This window comes from Anser cygnoides, chromosome 4 (genome assembly GCF_040182565.1).
Source record: "Anser cygnoides isolate HZ-2024a breed goose chromosome 4, Taihu_goose_T2T_genome, whole genome shotgun sequence".
Taxonomy (NCBI): Eukaryota; Metazoa; Chordata; class Aves; order Anseriformes; family Anatidae; genus Anser; species Anser cygnoides.
This window is the reverse complement of record NC_089876.1, coordinates 73,556,814-73,579,370: the sequence shown is the minus strand read 5'-3', so window position 1 is coordinate 73,579,370 and position 22,557 is coordinate 73,556,814. Positions and strand designations below refer to the sequence as shown.

The 22,557-nt window shown below is 46.5% G+C and overlaps 1 long non-coding RNA gene across 2 annotated transcripts in view; it reads left to right on the top strand.

Moving 5' to 3' along the window:
- The first annotated feature begins 1,458 nt into the window (after nt 1–1,458).
- Nucleotides 1,459–22,557, top strand: part of LOC125183083 (uncharacterized) — a 28,419-nt gene continuing 7,320 nt past the window's right edge. The window contains exons 1-2 of one of the 2 annotated variants that reach the window (XR_010831284.1): nt 1,459–15,648; nt 15,740–22,097. This is a non-coding gene — a long non-coding RNA (uncharacterized lncRNA). Of the gene's footprint in view, nt 22,098–22,557 lie in introns of both variants that reach the window. The other variant, XR_007164213.2, reaches the window with a different exon arrangement.

Below are 22,557 nucleotides of genomic sequence, written 5' to 3'. Positions count from 1 at the left end.
CACAGCATTGCTGACTTTTGGGATATGGACAAGCGTCGGCACGGACATCTTAACATGTCCAGTTACCATGGTGTTGGGATGGTATGGGTGCTTTACTTTGTCAGAAGAGCTTAGCTATATAGCTGTTAGCAACCATGAAAGATTTAAATTTAATTCCATACCCACGTACATTGTCACCACTCAAATTAGAACAGTTATCCCACAGGGACATGAGAAATCACAGGTTTTTAAAAATACATGGTAATTAAAACTATTAGAAATATTAAACATTTTTATAACCTCGGCTTCCCAGTTCTCCAGTAGGACTGTGGTGTTGGTAATTTAAGATATGGGGTAGGAGAAGATGTGCAAATCTTGGAACTTTAATTTGGGGCTGAAGTGCAGGAATCCATCCTGAGTGATGAAAATTGTCAACAGCTGCAGCTGAAGGAGGCAGAAACAGCTCTATCCCACTTGTCATACAACTGCCCATATGGAAAAGCTTATTTGGGAAGAAATAATTGAGAGCCTTAATACGATAATCGTTTTAGATTTGCCTCAAAATCAAGAGGTCGTTCTCCTCAGAGACTAAAATTTCGCATTAAATATTAACAAAAGAACAAAGGCAATTTCTGCTGAGTGTTCATAGTGCGCCTGTGAAGCAGTCAGGAAGGCGTTTGCAGGGCAGGAGCATCCTGGCCTGGTTGGAGGCAATCAGGCAGTTGCTGCTCCCTTCAGCAGGGCTAAGACCTCAGCCGTGAGTTCAACCTGGCCCAAGCAAGGTGGAAATTAAAGATCAGTTCCAGATCAAAGAATGATAGAAAGCTGGCCTGTCTCCTCGGAGGTTTGTAATTAAAACAAAGCATTTTGGGGTTGAACCCTTTGTGCTGGTGAAAATCTCCGTGCACTTATGATTCTGCAGGCGGCCATCACAGTTATGTCTCTGTCAGGGTTCAGTCTCCTCACTTCCTACTCCTGCTGCTCTGAGGAATAGATGTTGTAAATAATTTAGGTTTGTAGATTGTCCAAGTCAGTAACTGCCTTTTAAGACAAAGACTCTTTAAGTGCACTAATGTAACTCAGCAGATACCGGTTATTATTTTATTTCAGGATGTTTCTGGCCAGACTAGCCTGCCTACTGGAAAAGTTACCAAAGCACACTTCCACCTCTGCAGAGCTAGTGGTGGCTTCTTGTGTCAGACAGGACAGCTATTTTATTCTGTCCCGTTTCCTGGTCTGCCTTCGCCAGATCTGAGTCCTCAATGTCTTTAGTGAAATGCTCGTAACATAGTCAGAATTAGCATTTAGAGACTTAAGTGATAGCTGCACTTCAAATGCATACAACCTGGATATAGGTTACAAATATGGTGGCCATAGATTACAGCAGCTTCTTCCCTTTAAGCACTTCTAATTAAATGGGGGGGGGGGGGGGGGGGGGGGGGGGAGAATAGGATGAAGGCCCTTTGGGAAGAAAAAAAAAAAAGAAAAAAAAAAGATTGCTTTCGAAAAAAATGTTACGCAGCAAATATCTGAAGCTATGAGCAAAAAAGCATCGGGCACACCATCTGCCTAATGCCTATAGCAGAGCCATGGCTTCTGGTATTTGGAGCAAGGGATACAAGGAAGTATTTATTTATCGATTGAGAAACAACCCAGTGTTCCTCTGATTCACTATTGGTTTCCAAATCTGATTTAAATAAGCTCTTACAGTGTATAAATCCAGACAAAATGTCATTCACCATATGTTTATTACTGAAACTTGGCACTTGCTTGCATCAAAGTATTTTTCACACACAGGCTGTTTGTTACAAAACCTCTGCGAAGCAGGTATAATTAGCATTAGCACTTTAGGGGGAAAACTGGGGCTGAGAACAGAGATAATAATTTCCTTGCTGCTGCAGAGGGACTCAGTGCGGGGATTTGGATTAGAAACAGTCTTTCATAGCTTCCAATTTCCTGCATGCCGACGACTCGATTTGCATCTTTTATTAATTTTTATAGCAACTGGACAAATAGTACTTTGCTAATTTCTTAAAGAAAGTGCTTAAAATGTTTTTAAGATTAGCTTGTAAATATCCAGATAAATGGTCTTCCTACCTGGATGGTGATTACTACCTTGCAAGGAAGATATGGGATGAGTTGCTGTATGCCATTTTGCATACAATTAACTTTTATCAACTAGAACAAGAAATGCTCTCCAAGTGCATCATTTATGAGCGCTTTATAAATGACCCACTCTGATACTGCTGGCATAAGTTGCTTCAATGAAGCCACACAAAGAGCCTCAAAGGGATAACCAACTAGCACAAGATGTTTTTGCATGAAACTTCTCCAATAATTTACATATCACCACTAGGATTATTAGGACGTGCTTGGAGACTTTGGGCTTTCAAACAATGTTTGAGAGCCCTAAGGATGCAAAGATAAATGATCTTTTTTTTTTTTTTTTCTTTTTCACTTCAGTGTTTATACATGAGCAAACCAAATTATAGGCTGGTTTTGATGTTTTCTTGGCTGCAGAACATACCAATCAAAAATCAAATTCACATGCAGGTTTCCCTTTTTAGTTAAATTCCAGATAAATATGAACTTGACATTTTGTCTGAAAGTAATGACATTAAAAATTTAAAATGTTGTAAAAGTTATTTCTCCTAACATGTGGAATTTGGTTTTTCTTTTTCTGGGAGCCAACGTCAGACCTCTTCACAATGGAAACCACAGATCCCCTTTCACCTTCTCACCCAGCCCATACAGATGTCGGGTTCTACCATGACCTTTCATGATCTCAAATCTCCTTCCCTGCCGATGCAGCCATCACTCCTGGCTGCTGAGTGCTCATTCTTCAGCCTATTCTGCTTTACTGTTTGAAGAACCACCAACAGAAGAGCTCAACCACAGCCAGCAAGCCTCCCCCATCTTCCCTGCGATGGCCCCATCAAAGTGAGATGAGATGCAGGGAGCTGCTCCTCAATACCTTGTGTTGTGGCTTTCCCCATCCCATCCTGATTGACGAAATGCAATGAGTGATAGTTGGGGCTGTAACCCAGACCTGTCTGCCGTGTTATCTGGCTGGGGATGGGATATATAAAAAATAATGTCTTGGTGGGGATTGGCAGGGTGCCTTAGGTTGGGTGCAGTGAGTGTGAAACTGCCGACCCTGGGGTGACAGCTGGGTCTGAGCGCACGCTTCCTCAGGAGTGCATTTAACTGCTAGGGACATCAGTGGGACAGAAGGGAAATCAGTTAAAGATGTCTCTGTAAAAAACAGAAACAGAAGGGTAAAAGGAGGTGCTAGCCTCCTAGGGATGACTCGTAATTTTACAAAGAAATTGCATATTTTATGTAATCCACGAAGGTAATTGATTTTGAGGTAGCATACTGAGGCAAAATAAAATGGCATAACCCTTTGTCAAGCATATGTCCTGTTTAGTGGCACTCAGAGAAGATGTAAATAAAGGAAATGTCACCTACTGCACATACCATAGCTGTCCTCCAAGCATAAGCATGTGTTCAGGGAATTAGAGCTTCTGATCTTTGGTTTAAAAACGTACCTGTGCAATGCCTACCCTGTGTTATATTTTGTGTATTTAAATGTGAAAGTAATCTGTTGGGTGCTCCCGTTGAGTCTAGTGGGATGGCCCCTGGGATAATGCTGAGATGGAGGAGAGGTGTCACGGCCTGGAGTTAATTGGTGAGACTGTGAGTACTGAAGGGTGATGCGAGTGGTGTGAACCATATGTACGCAACGTCATGCAGCCAGGCGTTTCCCTGGGTCTTAGTACAGTATCACAGTGAAATTAAGCCAATTTTTTCTGTTCCCCAAATTGTGCTGGTAGATGGAAGGTTATGGGTAAATGCTAGGAACATTACACATGCTGCTACTGTGATTTGGTGATAGGGCATACTATTTAAAAAACCCTTATGGCAGTAACTCTTTCGCAAAAGCATTTTTAGTGCATCAGAAGAGCTACTCATACCTTCAAAGACGGTATGTTACCAGTCTTATTTTCATTATCATGCAAAAAAGTAGTAGTAAAAGCTGAGTTTAGCCCTGGGGAGGGATGACGGGGTGATTTTCGGAAGGCCATACAGAGCTGAGCTGCAGTACCGGTGCCTTACATCCCTCTCCACAGCAGTCCCTGGCCACACGTGCTGCTTTGCTCTGGAAGCCAGCAGCAGGGAAATGGCGAGCCCCAGATGTGCCTGACCAGATTTTGGGACTGGTCTGCACCTGCTGAGCCTCCTTCAAGAGGCTGTATCTGTCAAACACAGCTTTTGGGGTGATGGGGAAGGCAGCACAGCATGAATGAAGCTGTCCTTGCCTTCATGTCTTGAGAATGCTACTGCTGGAAGTTCGCCCTGAAATTTTAATGGAGGTAGTGGTTAAAATAGTGTACCTCTTTGATTCAGTTCAAAAATAACAGCTCAGGAATGAAATGGGAAAACAGAACCCGGATCCAGAAAACAATCAGTTTTTCTAACCCACGTAACTCAGCTGGGACCATTACAGGAGATGGGGTGATTTCAGGATGGCACTCTATGGAAATCAGAGTTTTATTCAGTCTAGAAGGGGAGGAATCAAGAAACGTGGAAAACATGTTGAGTTTTTTCATTGTTATTTGGTTATTTGTTTTTAAAGTGTGTCTCCTGATGAGAATCCAGAATTTGAGAGCAAGGCAGCTGATCTGACCAGAGACAGTTGTGGACAAGGCTCCTGCATCTCCCTGGGGTGGGCTCTTCTCGTGATGAGTGCCAGTGCAGGAGAAATGTGTGTGTATGTGTGGTGGGGGGAGCTGAGGAAACCCTGACACCTTATGGCAACGTTTCCCCAAGCAAGGAAGTTGTTTCGAAAAGAAAATGAAATAAGGTCAGGTTACAGATGATGCATTGAAATGCAAATCTCTTGTCTCTACCAGGCTCTCGGGGACGAAATAACAATTGTACATCTCCAGGGTCAAAGAACAGAAAGTTGAAAACAAAATCAGAACTGGGTCAGGCAGGAAGAGGGCAAAGGCCGTTAAAATAAGACCTAACAGCAGACCTGGAGTAAGCGTGAATGGAGATGAAGGTAAACTGAATGGGATTAATTAGAAATGCACCTTTGCATACAATCAGGTTATTTGCTTAAAACTCCAGATACATGCATTTAAGCTTATTTCAGTTGCCATAACAACCTGATACAAGCGTCGCATCATCTTTTATCACATTATTTTGGCTGTGATTACATTATTTTACAACTCCGGTTGCTAGGAGAGCGCAGCACCTTTTTGCGTGCCTGAAACAATTCTCACTTTGCAGAGGCATTAGCTTCTTGTTTCTGGCCTCCGAGGTAGCTTATGTAATCATTAGCGAGGCAAGGAACCTAATTACAAACGTAGGAGTGAGTTGCGCTGGGAAAACTCAGCACGAGGGTGGCTGGGCTGTTCTGCTGCCGCTGCAGGGCTGGCAGAGGCGGCTGCTGGAGGAGGAGAGCTGGGACGTGAGGATGCCGTAGTCTGGGTGCAGGCGTAGAGGCAGAGTTAGCTGAGAGGTGGCTTGAGCTGAGGATCCTCTGGTGCTCTTGTTTTGATGAGGCGATGGTATTTCTGTGCTACAGAGCACAAGTTGCGTTTCTTACTATCAGATTCCTTCGGTGGAGGAGCTAATAAATGTGGAGTTATAACTGAAGTCTTTTCTAACACGACAGCGTAAGGCAATTCCCAGTCCCTGAACTGCACTTCTGTCCACAGAATAATCTCATGTACACAGAGCAAAGATGGAAATAAGCCGTGGGGCGACTGCTTTACAACCGCAGGGCACCGCAGGAATGGAGGGAGTGCTATTTAGGGTACAATAAGGGGCATTTCTCTGCTGCAGGAGGCGGTGCTGAGAGAGAGGGTACAAGGATGGAGGGAGAGGTTCCTCTGCCTGAGACCAAGGGCAGTGGCATAAGGGGAGAGCTGCTGATTTCAGTGCTTTATAAAAGGATTTATTTATTATTTTTTTTTGGTCTGACCCCTAACTTCCCTATTAGGTATTTATTTTCTTGACATTCCATTGCAGAAATGGCTCCACAGAAACATTTGTTTTTCTTCTTCCAGTAAGAAAAACGACTGGTTTTGGTGGACATTATATGTTGCTCAGAGTATGTGTTCTCTGGCGCCATGGGGGTTCGGAGCAGCATGCTGCATGGGCAATGGATGGAGAGAGGGGCACCTGCAGGAAGAGCTGGGGAGGGCACCACCAAGCTGCAGGGAGCCCGATGAAGGTCTAAAGTGAGCAGGGAGGCCAGAGGAACACCGACATCTTTTAAAAGTCTGTTTAAAAGCCAGGAGAAGGGTTTTTCTGTTTTTTCTTTTCTTTTTCCTTATAGATGCATTTATGCTCTCTGGGAAGATTTTGTTCTTCAGCCACACCCAATAGTGTGAAATGAAAGAAAATCCAGGCGTTTTTTTTCTCCCTCCTCAATCTTCTTCCCTCCTGTGCCTTAAACCAAAACCACAATTAAAAAAAGCCCAGTTGCCCAAGAAACAAAACAGAAATTTGCGGAGTGGCCTTAATATCAGCCTTTTCTTGTTTTCCTCTAGTCTTTCCCCTCGAGTATTACAGCAACCGGACAGTGAACGCAGCAGTGTCGAGCAGCAGATTTGAGAAGCAGCATGCATGTCTTGAAATGAAACCTCGGCCATGTCACGGTCACCATTTCTCACGATGGCCGCGCGTCCCCTCGGAGGCGCGTGGGGCCGGGGTTTGCTGGCAGGGCCCCACAGGAGGAGGGATTTGATCTCGCAGAGAAAAGCTGCAAAACGAACATTTCTCCCCGTCCGCCCTCCGCCGCTAAATGTCAGGCGTTGGCATCTGCAGAGCACCTTGCTGCTTTGAAATGACAGCCCGGCGCTCCAGAGCGTCACCAGCAATCCGGTCCCCAATTAACGGCGCGGGTTTGTGGGTTTCTGACACTATTCTCAAAGCTTCTGTGGGCTGCTGCAGCCTACGAGCCAAGGAGCGTTGCTGCTTTGCAAGGCTCAGAAGAGAGGAAGGGGGAAAAAAAAAAAAAAAGCTGGGAAGGAAAAGCTCTGGTTTCATTATTCCATGCTAGCAGGATAACAGAATACATTTACTTTAATACTAAAATGTATCATTTGAGAGAAAATCCTGCTGTCTGATCAAGCTCGCCATTAGTTATTTTTGCATGTGCATGCACAAATCCAGCAGCTAAGCCTACAGCACTGCTGTATATTGGAAACCAGAAAGTGCTGCAGGGTGTTTCTAAAGAATAGCAATTTGGAGGTTGTGGGTGGTTTGTGGGTGTAATAAAAAAGGCTGCATACCGAGGCATCTGAATTAGGCTTCTCTTTAGGCTGCTTACAGCATCTCTCAAGATTGTTAAGAACCCAATTCTGCCATCCTTATCCTCACCTACTGGCGTTTGCTCATGTGAACAATTTTATTAAAGTGCTACCCATTGTATACAGGGCCCTGGCTCAGAAGCTGGGCATCTACGTGACTGAACCCAAGTGGAAAAACACTGAGCTTTGCCGTACGGATGGACTGGTGGCCCCTGTGTTCTTAGCAGCTAATGAAAGCTGAGGTCAGTCAGTCACCGAGCCACGGTGCGTGGTGGATACACTGGGTCATCTCTCCACGCTGCTCCATCCCAGAGGCTGCCAGGGCCACCCTGGTCAGCCTCAGCAGAGGATGGTCCCCACGTGCCTCTGACTCATGCCGTTCCCCTCCGTGGTGGTCAACCACAGCCACCGCCGTCTCGGGACCCTCAGCAGCTCTTTTCTTCCTGTTTGTGCTTTTTTTGCTCGTTCGTTTTATTTTTGGCAGGTTTTCTCATTGGGCTGTGGGGGTTGTTTTGCTAAATTCCCTCCTCTTCCACCCGTGGTTCCTCCTCCTTGCTCAGCTTGCAAGGGACGTTGCCTAACCTGGCTTATCAGCCACCACAGGGGAAAAAGCAGTCCCTGTGCTCCCTTGAGCTTAAGTTTTGTCTGGCTTTTAACCGAAGCAGTAGCATGCTTTATAACCCCTGCTCTTCCTCTGTGCATCAGTGCTGGAGCCAGCTCAGCCCAAAACGTTATTTCAAGAGCACGCCTAGCAAGTTCTCTCGGTGGTTTATGGCCCTTATTTTGCTAATGGAAAGTTAATCATTGGCTTGAAACTGTGCAAAAATGTCAAGGGAAAGAATCACAAGATCGCAGGAAGAACTCAAATATGTTTCCTAGTACACCGCTCTCATTTGCCTCCGTGGATTTCGGCTCTAAATAACCTCAGGGTGAAATGTGTCTGTGCATTTCAACACCTGGCAAACATTAACTACCTCGGGACAGACCAGAACAAGCAGGCTTGGTCGTGCCCCTGTGCTGCAGCCCACAAAGACTGAACACTGAGGGCTGTAGAAATAACCACTTCTAGGCACTGCCCTTTGCTTCTGTCTTTTTGTGAAGGACAGGCGCTGGAATGGAGTAATAAGACAAAAACAACTCGGAGCACCCAAGGACCTTAATGTGCTTGACAAACGTTGATTCATTAAGCTTTCTGATGCCCTTCCAAGGAAATTATGGCGTTGTTATTCCTTCCTGCCTTTAGAAATGGGAAAGATAAGGATTCTCAGAGAGCAACGCAGAGACAACTGACTTGCGATGTCCATCAGTTTTTTGGAGGTCCTCTCGTCTCTCCTGAGCAGGTCTGACCAGTGGTATAGCGTCCACTTGCAACCTTCAGCCAGCAGAGCTAAAGATGCTGTCAACTGAGTGGTAGCTATTAAGAATTCATTAAATCCATTCATAAATCCTAACTCATTAATCCAGATTTCTTTCTAAAATCCAGTTTTCCTGCTCAAAAACCGTATTGCATTGGCTGACCATTGGAAGAAAACACAGCAGTCTGAACAGCAACCAGCAGGTGAGGAAGCTGACCAGGTAGGGTTGCTCACTAGGGTCCTATTTCTTATTTCCTGAAGGTCTTTTCCTAGCATTCATTACTGTCCTTCACAGGGGCAGGGTAGTGGGCTGGGTGGACTTCACGAACACATATTGTTCTTAGTGACTTCTTTGGCCAAAGGAAATACAAAAAAAAAAAAATCTGCAAAGACTGGAAATGTGCTTCTGACTATTTCTATGTAATGGATTTTCAGCAGTGCCTGGCTACCTGCCTGCGCCTCCAAGCACTGAATGGCCTGTATGAACTCAGCACCGGAGCAGGGTTGGAGCAGTGTGCATTTGCCAGCAGCACTCGCTGCTCTCCCTGCAGACAGATTTTCCTCTTCCAAACAGCAAGGGTCAAAATCTGGGCTCCACGTTTTCGGGGCAGGCTGTTGCATCCATTTAGCAGTCAGCTGTAACCCACGGCCCTGGCCCTCAGCCCCTGCTCCACCTGTGGTCTCACGCCACAAAAAGGCAAACCACACCATCTTACTCTGGAGAAGGCAATGAAACACAGGCAGGGAAGGAGCTGTGATGTGCTCCGAGTGGTCCTCTTTAGAGGACCAAGGGAACTGGGCCTGTGCGTCACACCTCATAATGTGTCCTGCAGTAAAAGGGAAGTCTCTTTGCACACTCTTTTGCTTTTGCCTTTTTTTTTTTTTTCCCCCAAGGATTTTCTATGGCAGGAATGATACACAGCTGGTTAAAAATGCATATGGCAATGAGAGAGAAAAATGAAATTTTGATGTTTATGCAGAGCTAGGAAGGGGAGTGTGTGGAAGGGCTACATGCCTTGTTGTGGTTTAACCCGGCCGGCAGCTAAACACCACACAGCCGTTCACTCACCCTCCCCCCTCCCTCTCTGGGATGAGGGAGAGAAACGGGAAAGTGAAGCCGGTGAGTTGAGATAAAGACAGTTTATTAAGACAGGAATATAATAATAACAATAATAATAATAATGATAATAGTACTACTAATAATAATGTGTACGAAACAAGTGATGCACAATGCAATTGCTCACCACCCGCTGACCGATGCCCAGCCTATCCCCGAGCAGCCGGCCCCCCACCCTGGCCAGCCACCCCTATATATTGTTTAGCATGACGCCAGATGGTATGGAATACCCCTTTGGCCGGTTTGGGTCAGCTGTCCTGGGTCTGTCCCCTCCCAGCTCCTGCTGCACCCCCAGCCTGCTCGCTGGCAGGACAGAGCGAGAAGCCGAAAAGTCCTTGGCCTGGTGTAAGCACTGCTCTGCAACAATTAAAACATCAGCATGTTATCAGCACTCTTCTCATCCTAATCCAAAACATAGCATCCTACCAGCTACTAGGAGGAAAATTAACTCTGTCCTAACTGAAACTAGGACATGCCTGCTGATAATTTATCTGTGAGGTTAGAGGTTTTTGTGTGTTTTAGAGAATATAATCTGGCCACCCATAGAGAACAAACACAAGTCCTGGTGGGTGGGATCGTTTGCCTCACAGCCATGCAGCTGTGTTCTTTAAGGAGCAGCATCCCATAGGAATATGGCCCACAAAGCAGAACAGGCTGGCCATTTTCCTTCCTCAGATTTGAACCACTGAAAAAAAAAAAAAAAGGATACAGGCAGAAGAAACTGATCTAGAGAGAGGGTATTGCACACCGCTGTTCAATGGCTGGAGCAGCAGCTCTTCTGCAGAGGACAGAGTATATCCTGCGCTGTGTGTAGTAGTGCTCGTGCCCACCATTGCCTTGTGTCACCTCTCTGTCCCTGTTTTGCAGCCACGTCCCTTCCTGTGACACCTCAGCGTGTGTCCAGCGGGATGTTTGTCGCCAAAACCACACAGCCTTGGAGGCCTCCCTCGCTCTGCCTCAAGCAGCCCATTTTCTGTCTGCGGCAACGTGCAATGCAGCAGCGAGAGTGGCTCTGATATGTTTGTGTTTCAGCTTTCTCGCTTTACTGCTTTAGTATAAATTACGCTGATTTCTAGCAAACCCAAATGCTTACAAAATTAATGAGGCAAGAGAAGAGCGCTATATGTAAATGCCAGAGAGCAACCTGCACTTCTGCTATTTACGATGGTGTTTTACTGCATTATGAAAGCTCCCATTGAGGTACAAACTTCTCCATGCTGTACAATTTTAAGACCCTAATAAAAATAAGATTGAATACAACGGCCAAGAACTAGACACTTAAACAAACTGGAACCAGGCACATACTCACAAAAGAGTAATTATCTTCTCCACACCGCTGTGCTCCTGTCTCTCTAGTGAGTCACGCAAGGTGGCATGAGAGCAATCATCTCATTCTCTTGCTGGATTTCATGGCAGTCTCCCCAGATAGGACTTCAAAGAAACAATTAATGGGAAGCTTATCCCTAAGAAGGCTTTATTTGCTGCTGAGCACTGGGGGCTGTCACTGCTTGAAGCTGGCAGTGCCTCTTGTGCGGCATGATGACACTGTTAGGCGCAGGCCCCCAGGCCACTGCCTGCATCCTGAACCGAATGGGCCAGAGCGATGCAGAAGCCATGGGGCTGTTACCTGGGGCCACCAAGGGACTCCAGGATTATCCATTTTAAGCCACCCCTGCAGTCCGTGAGAAGTAAGCAATCCAGATGTGCTTACTCTGGGAGTGAACCAGACAAGACGGTACAACAGCATGGGGAAAATAACCGCAGAGGACCACCACCTCCAACCACACGGCACGAGGCACCAGGTAGGTCCTTCTCTAACCTCTGCCCATCCAAAGGAGCCAAAGCAGCATCAGCTGGTGGGCAGAGTGACCAGCTGGTTGTAAATGAACGCACCTAAGGGCTGCTGGTCTGGGAGGGATGTGGTGTGGTCAGTGGTGAGCTTGGAGGTGGGCTGAGAGCCCAGGCCTCTCTATCTGGCACACCTGCCTCCAGACAAAGGAGCTCTGAGGAGATCCCAAGCCATGTGGATGCTCCAGATACACTCTGGCGTCTGTGGCACTGTGATGTCCAACTGAGGCATCCACCAGGCCCAAGGTAGCTATTCATATTTTGTTTCAGTGTTGGCAAAAAGATTCTTGGATCAGGTAGGGCTTGGGTCTAAAGCAACCAGGCTTTGACAAACTATCGTTGCTTTTTAATTATGCCCTCTTTGTCCTGACTTTCTAGAGATTTTTGTCTTTTATTTTACGGAAGGGTGTGAACTTTACTATGCAGGTGGCACACCTACATCTTTCTTTAATTTGTTCTAATCTCATAATTACATCCCAGAAGAAACACTGAGCGTACTACAGAAACACAAGGTTTAAGTCACTCTTCCAGGTCTGCCACATAGTCTGGCAAAAAGAGCATTATGAGGGTGTTCAGTCACCCCTCAGCGCCCAAATTATCACTTTTGTCTGATCGCAGCTCCAAATCCTTCTGCTTAAAGGCACCTGATATTTCTGGCACTTGCAACAAGCCGAGTACGGGGAAAATGGTGCTTTTTTTACAGTGTTCTGAGTGTTTTTCACTCGCCGAGGTGATCGGCTCCGGGACAGACGCATTGTGCAGCGGAGCTGTGGGATGGAGGTGGGCAGGGCTTTTTTTCCGGCATCGAGGCCACTCGAGAGAAGCCCTCACGAGGGAGGCGGAGGAGATGTGGACGGAGCCAGCAGCGCCCCCTCCATGTTGTACAAAGGCAGCTCCTGGGGAGCGCGGCCGCCAGGCCGGGCAGGCAGGGCATGGCGCCTCAGGCAGGGCATGGCGCGTCAGTGTGCACAGGCAGGGCGCACTCGGACAGGGCAGAGCGTCCTTCCCCGCTCAGGAGAACAGCTTGTCTACCGGCTGTCTGCCTGTAGCTACACCGCCGTGGTCTGCACTAGGCAGAAAGCTCTTTCTAGAAAGTCTGTGGTGACCCAGACTGAGTGCCTGCTCAAAAATGCGGCAGTTCAGGTCTCTGGGTGCAGGGAGTGCCTGAGCCTGTTGCTGCCATCTGAGGGTGGCAGAGACACCGTGTGTGTGAGGTGCGAGCAGGTGGATGGCCTGCTCAGCCTGGTGGCAGAGCTCGAGGAGGAGGTGGAGAGGCTAAGGGCTATCAGGGAGTGTGAGCAGGAGATAGACTGGTGGAGCAACTCCCTGCCAGGCCTGAAAGAAAGGCACCGGGGTGAGACACCCCAGACAGTGGTGGACCCCCTGCCCTGTCGCTGTTGGGCAGAGGGAGGGGACCTAGGAGATGAGGAGGAATGGAAACAGGTCCCTGCTCAGTGTTGCAGGGAACCCCTCTCCGTAACAGACTTGCCTTCCCAGGTGCCTTTACACAACAGGTCTGAGGCCTTGGAGCTTGAGAGACTTGTTGTCTGTCCTTGTTGAATAGGGAACTGTTAATCCCTCAAACAGGGAGGTGTTAATTATTGTGTTGTTGCAGCTGTGGGTGACTATTTTGAGCTGTTGGCAAACAGACTATCACCTGATGCCTTCTGCCCTCAAGACTGTTTACAGGGTCCACACAGATTGTTACAGCATGGAAACGTTCCCTGTGGTTAAAATAATTAAAAAAAAAAATCCAAATGAGACAGAAGGGGAATGAGTGGCCATGGAGGTGTGCTGGGTTGGTTTTGGCAAGACATGGTTGGCCAGCCAGAAGGTAGCTGAGCCCTCAGGGGAGCAAGCTGCACTGGCACCCACCTCCTAGAGGATACACAGGAGGTAGTGACCTCTTGTGGGGGCATCCATTTTGCTTTGATGGAGACAAGTGGTGCAAGACGTTTGCAAGACGTTTGCAGGGCTCTTGTAAGAAAGTGCAGGGAGTGCTGCTCAGCAGCCTCATCCTGCCTCTGCAATTTAACCTGCGTATGCTGCTTTCATCGTGTTGTCCTCTCCGCTCTGCTGTGACCCCAAAGCCAAAACCAGCAGAGCACGCTCGAGGTGTCTGCTTTGTCTTGATGGTTTCTTAATCCAGGATGCGGGTGACGCACTGAAATTACAGGAGCAGCAGGGTCCTGTAATTTTGGACAGGGTTAATTAAAGATCCAGTCTGTGTTGTAAGAAACAGCTTTTTAAAAGAACAAGCACATGCTGACAGAAGAGCCATCCCTGAGCAAGGAGCCGATCAAGAGTGAGTGCTAACTGGGAACTCCGCGGGGAGCTCGCTTGCCTAATGATCTGTCTTGCAAATTTGGCTGGCCAGGCTCTCCAGATGACTTCCTTGAGCCCATCTTCCTGACTTGGCTCAAAGCAGCTGTGTCTGATCTTGGGTCGAGGATAAGTATTTTATATTTATCACTAAAACAAAAAATTGAGGCGTGCTCTCTGCGCAGTTGGTCGCCAGGGCCCTCTGTGCTCCAGGTGCCCACAGAGGTGGCACTAGCACCGGTAGGGGAAACCTGTAGGCACCTCCTGGGGCTGGGAGATGCCTCCATGCAGGGAGAGGTCCCCTCTCACATGGGCTTTGCAGCAAAGCATCAGCTGAAGAGGGGCTTGTGGGGAAAGCTCGATGGGGCCAAGGGTACCCCCAGGTTATTCAGGGCTTAAATAACAGAAGCCCCCCCCCCGAACCAGCCCCAAATAGGAAGCAGCAGCTGGCTGGTGGCAGCTTTTCTCATCCTCCTCTTCAGCAGGGCTGTGTCCTAGGCAAGCACTTTGGTGTGGTCGCACAGCCTGGGGGCATGTAGAGATGGAGTTGAGAGGTGGGATTAATCCCAAGACCTCGGGGACGTGGCTGAAAGGGCGATTTGGAGTTGGGCAGTGCACCAGTCAAGGTGCTTGGTTTCTGTAGGGTCATTTGGCTTGACTTCCTTCAGTTGCTGAGCAGGTAAGCCTCACATCAGTGAAGACGACGATTTATGAACGAGACAGCAGAGCTTTGTCAGGATGCCTTTTCCAGCTGGAGTTAATTTCTGCAAAAATTTGTGTGGAATTTTTCAGCTCACTGGCCCTCGTCACGCCACACTTGCCTCTTCTGTCTCCTCCATTTGGCTGGCGAAGGCCTAGCACAGTAACCAGAGACATATCTAAGGATTAATTAATTTAATTTACATTAATTTATTCCAACTTCTGAGACGGAGCCCTAGAGACTGCTTGCAGCGCTTGTGCTGAACGTAGAGTCGGCACCAGCGGCCAGTGGATGAGGGGAGAAGTGCTCCTGGCATGGTGTTTGCAGGATGCTGCCGGCTCCTCCATCTGCAGGGAGCAGAGCCAGCCCCTCACCAGGCTTTTGTGGCTAATGGGTTATTTTCTTCCTCTGCCCAATAGCTCCTGTGGGAGTAGCCTGTTCCTTCAGTGAGGAGGTGTACAAAAGCTTGGCCACACACGGTAGCTTCAGGATCTGGGGCACCTTTGGGATGGTCTGGTGCACATTTCCACCTCTGAATCCACGCCAGCTGCAGAGCGTGCTTGGGCAGGGGGCCTGCTGCCTTTAAGTTATCCATTTGGTTCACCACAACAGCATTTCCCTGTTTGATCTCTTCTTGTGTCAGCTTGCCCCCCAGACCGTGGTTTCCGCAGCCACCATCATGGCCCAGAGGCCCAGGCCTGGCTGCAGGCCTGCACCTCAGAGGCCTGCGTCACCTCTCCGACATCGGCGGGCAGAGCAGGAAGTCACAAAGGTCAAAGAGCAAAATATGAAGAGGCAGAAAAGTTTGGCCTGTGTTTGAAAATGAAGCTATATTTCCTGGTTCAGCGTCCACCTGGGAGTATTGGATCATTACTTCATAGTCAGCCTTTGCTTCTTGTAGAGGAAAAGGTGTTAACCCAGAGAAATGGGAGTAGGTGCTTGGATTTTCAGCTGGAGGAGCCAAGGGCTTACATTCCTCTGACCTTTGCACACACAAAGGTCTGCTCTTTTCCACAGAAAATCTCACAGTCTTGAAAACACTAGTATTTATGGTCATTAACTTTGTTACTAATTACTTGTCTTCCATCAGGTACTAAAAATGCGGTTATGGTTCCACCTTCTGTGGTGTCCAGCACGAGGAAACATCCTTTCCCACTGACCAGGACCCTGCTTTTTCCCATTGCCCAACAGCTCAGGTTGCCCTTGCATCAGCTGTGCCATTACGGGCTCCTGTTTGAAGGGTTTCCATGTGGTCGCAGACTACAAACCCCAAATCTCTTCTCCTGCTGTCTTCCTTCTCCACCTCCCCACTCGGGTCCAGCAGGCCTCGCCGTGCACGACAGCTGTGCGCACACCTCCTGCTTTGAGTGTACTTGCAATGCCCTGATTAGACACCAAAATGAAGGCAAGCAAGGCTGAGCAGTGCCAAAATACCCTGTATGCGAGGCATCTACTGTTCTCTACCCTGTTTCTTAATCTGTTTCTTAATCCAGGATGCGGGTGATGCACTGAAATTACAGGAGCAGCAGGCAGCTCTGCCCCCAATACCTCAAGGTACTCTAAATTAATGCTGATAAAGCTGGCAGCCTCTGCTAATCCCCAACTAAATGCATGAAAACTGATTAATAAAACAAAGCTTCAAGCTCCAGCAGCTCCTGCATTCAGGTCACTGACCCCATTTTAAATAACTGGCTTTTGTGCTCGTACATGGCTCCTGCTCCCGGGGTGGAGAGGCGGAAGGGACGAGCAGGGCCATGCTCTCTGGCATGGCCTGGCTTGGCTTGGTTTCTCCCAGGCTCTTCTCCCCTGGACAGAAAATATTTCCCATTACATAGTCTTTTAACTAAATCTTCCACTTATGTCCTATTAAATGCTTCCTGATGTTTTGTACTAATGGTCTCATTATTTAGCAGTGACAAAAGAATATATTTTGTTTCCAGGAGAGCCAAAGCCTTATTTTCTAACCATGTTTACCTCACTTGGGAGTTTATACTAAATGTGGTGCTATTAAGACTGCATAAATTTAAGCCAGGTGTGGTCTATGACATGCTTAAAATGTATATCTAATTTGTTTATACTAGTCAATTGGGCAGGAGGTAAAAAGCATATTACTTCTGGACACAAACAGAGGGCTTAGCTGTATCTAGTTCAGCTGAAGTTAATGAAACATTTCAGCCCGAGGGGCAGAGACCTCTGCCCGAAGGAGCTGCCCTGCCTGTGCTAACGCCTTCAGCGTGAGGGGTTTGAGGAGCGGGGCAGCAGCTGGGTTAGAAGAGATGGCTGCAGGTCTGCCGTGTGGTGCATCCATCGCACAGCCTGCAGAGCGGCCCCGGTGGTTGAGCACTTTGCCGTGATTAAGCCGCCAGGAATTTGGAGATCCCACTGACTTCAGCGCTGGGATTTGCCTTTATCCTTTTAAGAGGGCTGTTATTACTATTGTGCTCTTTGCCAGGATGGATTTGGTCAGAAGATTGCAGGCTGCCTTCCCGTCCCAAACAGTTCGTGTTTGCTGCCCATAAGCGGGCACCCTCTGTGCACCCCTTGGCTCCCCCTCGGGGCCGGCCAGAGCTGGCGAGAAGATGGGGCACGGGGAGCCCTCCAAGGATTAAACACTGATGTTTGCTGGCCAGAGCTTAAGGCCCGAGCTTGCCTTCATCAGCCGTAGTCTCAGCAGAGATGCCCTGCCTTCTAGAAACATTTGAAGGCGTTGCATTATTCCCGAGCATGGGAATTCACAGGCATTTTCATTAACCTTCATGAGGAGCTGTAAGCTGCAATTTGGATTCTGTGCAAAACCCTCTGAGCACAAAGCCTTGTGACAAGGGCTAATGTTCGCTCCTGCTGCAGACTGAAGGGTACATTTGCAAGCAACAAAGGAGGAGAAGGCATTCATCTCCTGTGTGGTTTATAGATGCCACTTAGCATCCCAGTCTCTGACTTCCAAGAGCATTCTTGCTTCACTGCAAAGCCTGTGACAGAAAATTGGATTTCTCTGAAGTATGGGATGTTCAAAACACTCATTGCTTCTGTCTCACTTGAAAAACATCTCCCTCTCAGCCCCGAGATATATTAATATCCTTCCCCTGTCACTTCTCCCAAGTTCAGCTACAATAGGAATGAAATTCAGTGGAAGCTGCAAGCACCAGATCAGCCTTGTCAAGAGATGGCAACAAATCTTTTTGGAGCAAGTTGTATTTAATCAGCGTTTTTTTTGGAGAATCACAGGCGGTTTTCTTTCCCCTGTCTTCTCTCTCTAAAGTGAAATTAAGTTCATTTCAGGACTGAATGAACCTTCTGTGTTTGCTTAGTCTAGCGTTGACAGGGCAAGCTGAGCTAGGGTAGGACCGTGCTGGTCCTCACCTTGAACAAAGAAAATGGAGAGACCGGCAGAGCACAGGTGTCTGTGATGGAGGGAGCACATCTCCTGCTAGGAAGCCGTGGTGCATCTCACGTTGCTTTGTCAGAAGCAAAATCTAAATTAAGGTGGAGGAGGTGGTGGGTTTCTCTAGCTGAGGAGATGAGCAGGAAGACTTGACTTCAGGAGGAGCACAACCGGGAGGGCACTGCGGAGTGACTGTAGGATTTGCCAGACGTTCCTTTTTTAAACCTGCAAAATTTGAAAATCAAATTAATAGGCTCTTTGAGTCATTCTGTGAAACCTGTAGCAAGCTGTGAAATTTTACTCAATGGATAAACTTCTGTGCTTGTTGTTTGGGCTATTTTTCCCCTACAGAGAGGGGAAAAGAGAGAAAGGGAAGCTACAGCCTAGGAAAGACCAATGTCAAAGTTGGATTTCATTCGTCTCCAGCAGTTCGGTGGAAAACTCTTGAACAGCTTCAGTCCCAAAAGATTTAAGTAGGCCATAAGTTCTGCAGCCATTTTGTGGTGTGCAGCTACGCAGGGTGGTGAAAGTCATCTCACTAAACTGGCACCTGAACTGGGGGGGGCAACAACATGGAATAACTCCTGTGCACATGTGGATCTGCTGAGAAAACTGGGGTGGTGATAAAAGGGGATCTGGGTAAAGAAAAATTATCTGATTCATTGGTGTTTTGTCTCTGTTTTATGCTGTTTTAGCTCATAACCCCACAGTAATATTTGGACTATTTTATAAGATCAAAATTTTGAGTTCCATATACCATAAACCATTTTGCTTAAATTCTACAGTGATAACATTTTTGCTAGAATGGGAAAAGTAAAATGGTGCATGGAGGTGAGTCCTTGTGAAGGATCTTCTTATGTTTTCTTGGGATACACAAACAGAGCCAGGGAGTAGCCCCCATTCCTTACATCCTTTTTGTCTCTACACTCTCCCTTGTTTCAGGGAATCAGGCCTACCTGAGGGTCACTAAAGCGTTCTTGTTTAGAGCTCTTACAACCCACAAGACTCCTTTTGCCATTTCTTCCTTTCTCCTGGACCCTTCTTCCACTTTAAATTCACTGCCTGCCATGAGGTACCTCATGTTTTTCAGCAAGGCTTTGTGTAGTGGTTTTTGGGCTAGCACTGACAGCAAGCCTCTGATATTCAAAACCTCCCAAGGGGCCTGGATGTTATTTCATGGGGAGTCTCTATTACTCAGGATCTGTAACAGCCCAGCCCAAGACCTACATATTTTATTATTATTTATTTATTTGTTTGTTTTTAGGAAATGAAACTGTTTTCAGAAAAAAAAAAAAAAAAGATCTGTTCTCTTACTGAAGAGACAAAGTAACATCATCCGTCCTCAGGGCAAATTCCTACTCTGGACCACCATGCCATATCACATGTGGGGCTGTGTGAGGCTCAGGCATATGGGGAAATGGGGTTGGGACTTGCTTGCCATGCAGGGTGCATGTAACCCTGCAATCCTGGTGTCCATGTGGCAAACCAGTAGCCATCCCCTCGAGGTTTAAGCTGAACAAAAATTCAGCAACTTTAGTGAGCATTTGAAACTCTTGAACCAGCTGAATTAATGTGGTTTTTCAACCTCCACCCCCCTCAAGCTCATGCATGGGTTTGCTGGTACTCGTTATGCCCTGTGCTGATGGAACACAACAAACAGGCACAGCCCAGCCATCACGCCGTGACAAGGTCACAGAAAGCCAAGGTGAACCCCACACTTTTACATAAGTGAAATTCAAATTTAGTTTTTTTTAAAAAAAAAAAAAAAGAGCCAAGGTTGGAGAATACTTCTGTTCTTTTTCTCTGTCTTGTTTGTCCCACTATACTCATTATTCTGCTTTCCTACATGACATCTGTAGGAGTCCAGCTCCTATCCCAGGGGCACAGCAAATCTTTCCTGGCATGATACAGAAACGCTGTTGGAGGACTCTTTAAGCCAGATGGAATTGGTTCAGTTTTAAATAAGTCTGAGGAATAATGCTGTTTGGTTAACATGAAAAACAAAAACAAAACAAAACCCCAAACTTTTGTCCTTTGCTATCACTAGCTCTGTCCCTTTCTCAAATATCACTGCAGGATTTCTGTGCTGTATGCAAGGCTCTCCCTTACACATGGGGAAAAAATAAATTCTTCTAGTAAGAAGTATATTTTATTCCACTTGTGTCCTCCAACTTATTCTAATAAGAAGAATTAATGTCGTGAACAGTGTATGCTGTGGAGTTCAAGCAGTCAGTATGAAATGCCACATAGGCGCAGGTAATTGGGTCCAGGGCACTGGCAGCCCTGCTGGTGACTGCTGAGATCCTGAAGGTTAAAGGAGTGTTCGCCCCTGATGCTCACTCGTTCCTGAGCTCCCTTCGTGTCCCACCGGGGCTAGAAAGGAGAAGGGTTCCTTGTTTAGCTGAACGAGAACACGCAGCCCATGGCTACTGCTTTCCAGCTAAAGTTTTACCAAAACTGGTGGCATAGTACGAAACAACTGATCAGTGGTTCGCATCACGCCAGGACTGTGAACCCAGGTGGCCAAAACATGCTCACACGGCTTGTTTTGCTGCTTTTCCTGTGAGAAAAATAATTTTCGATAGGGTGGCAGCTGGGGGAGGGAATACCTTGAAGCCTTGCATCTACATCACTCAGTCTTCGGCTTTAATCAGTCCTCCAAGGGGCTGAGACGAAAGTTAAAACAGCTGGAGCAACAGTTCCGGTGGTATTCCTGAAGGTAATTAAGCTCTCATTTGCAGGATTTTAAAAGTGCCTAACTATATCCTCTGATAATTTCATAAATTTGGCCACGGTGTCCATTGCAGATGAAGGAAAACATTTTTTTTTTTTTCTTTTTTCCCCCAAACCCAGCTGGTCCTTAAATGAGAACAACCACCATGACAAGTTTGCATTTGAGGGGAAAAAAAAGAAATGCATAATTCAATTATTGCAGGAAAATACTGTCTTGGCATCACTTTCCTCTGGGAAACAGCACCTGAAAAGCCCAGAGATGCTTTTGTGCAGAAAGATGCTGCCATACCGATGAACAATGGCTTGTAGGGAAACAAGTCTGAGAGACAAGTCTTCAAATTACCCTGCATCTTGCGCTAAGAAAAACAAAAAGTAGCCTCAGGTATTTCTGAAAAGAAAAAAAAAAAGATTGAAATTTAGTGGTAGGGAAGGTGGGAGTTGGAGATGAGGGCTATGAAATGCACTTATTTCAGTCTTGTGAAGTACCATAGCGTATCAAAACACTTCATTGAAAATCAGGAGAGATGGATTTTGACACAAATGTGTCTTCTGAATCATCTAGATGCACTTCTCCCTGCCGACATTATTCATAGGTGAACTTTGAGAAGTGCTAGCCTCATCAAAATGAAAAACCAGATCACTCCTTCCCAGCTCCAGACAAGCTAAGCTCTGAAGCAAAATATATGGTTAGATGCAGGAATATGAACTTTGATGAACTTATAGGACTGCATGGACCTCCAGAGATCAGCTACTGATTTTATTTTTTTTTTCTAAGAGTCTGTGTAGCTCTACAAGGAAAATGTAATTTTGTGTTACTGAAATATAATAAATTTCTTAACATTTCACGCAGGCCCTAACTTTACCAGCTACTATTGCAGAAATAACTAGAGTGCTCGTAACTGAGAATTTGAATGGGATATGAGTTGTAACCATTCAGCAAACTCAGCTTTTCTTTCATGCAATGTATGAGATATACCTAGAATAGAGGCAGAGCTCTCTTCTAATCTCACCAGGAGTCATGGTGGCCCTGTAAAACTAAGTTATTCCCAACAAAGTAACTACGTGGTTTCTGGTGGTGTCAGGCAAGGCTTTCATCTTCTTATTTTTTTCCTTTTGTTTTCCAAATGGGTATCTTCCGTGGAGCTACTACCGAACGTGACCTACACCAAAAGTGATCAAGATGCTGCTGTGCTGCTCCAGCTGCGGAGAGGATTGTGCCAGTGGTGCACAAGAAGATGAGGGAGGGAACTGAGGAGATGGAGATCGAATCATCAGGAGCTTCAACACCATCTAAAGCTACTCTGGCCTAAGGGGACGGCCACCTAGATGAAAGGTACTGTATCTTCACCTTTCTGTATTATAATGTGATGTTGCAAGGTTTGTGTCTATTTGTCTGCATTTATAACAACAATTTTCTGTTGTTTTTTTTTTTTTTGGATGTGTCTGTGGAAGGATTATAATAGAGAAAAATGAGGAAATATAGGATTATCTTTTGAGCTCAGTCCTCAAATCAACAAAGGAATAAATCTGAAAATGATTCAGCTAGATTGTCAGTCGGCAAAATAACCTATTTTACCATGAAAACTCTGCAGAGCATTCCCTGAATATATACATTTGATTCAAAATCCACAAAATCATGCTCTGATCTGGTACAGGAAAGGTTTTTAAGACTCTCTTTTCTCCGATATCCACGTCTGGAGTGGACCCACAGGTACCTAACGTGTAGGTGAACAACCATCTTCCTTGGCTATCTGCTCAATGGGTTCATTCTGACCTCCGGTGTGGCTCTTTGG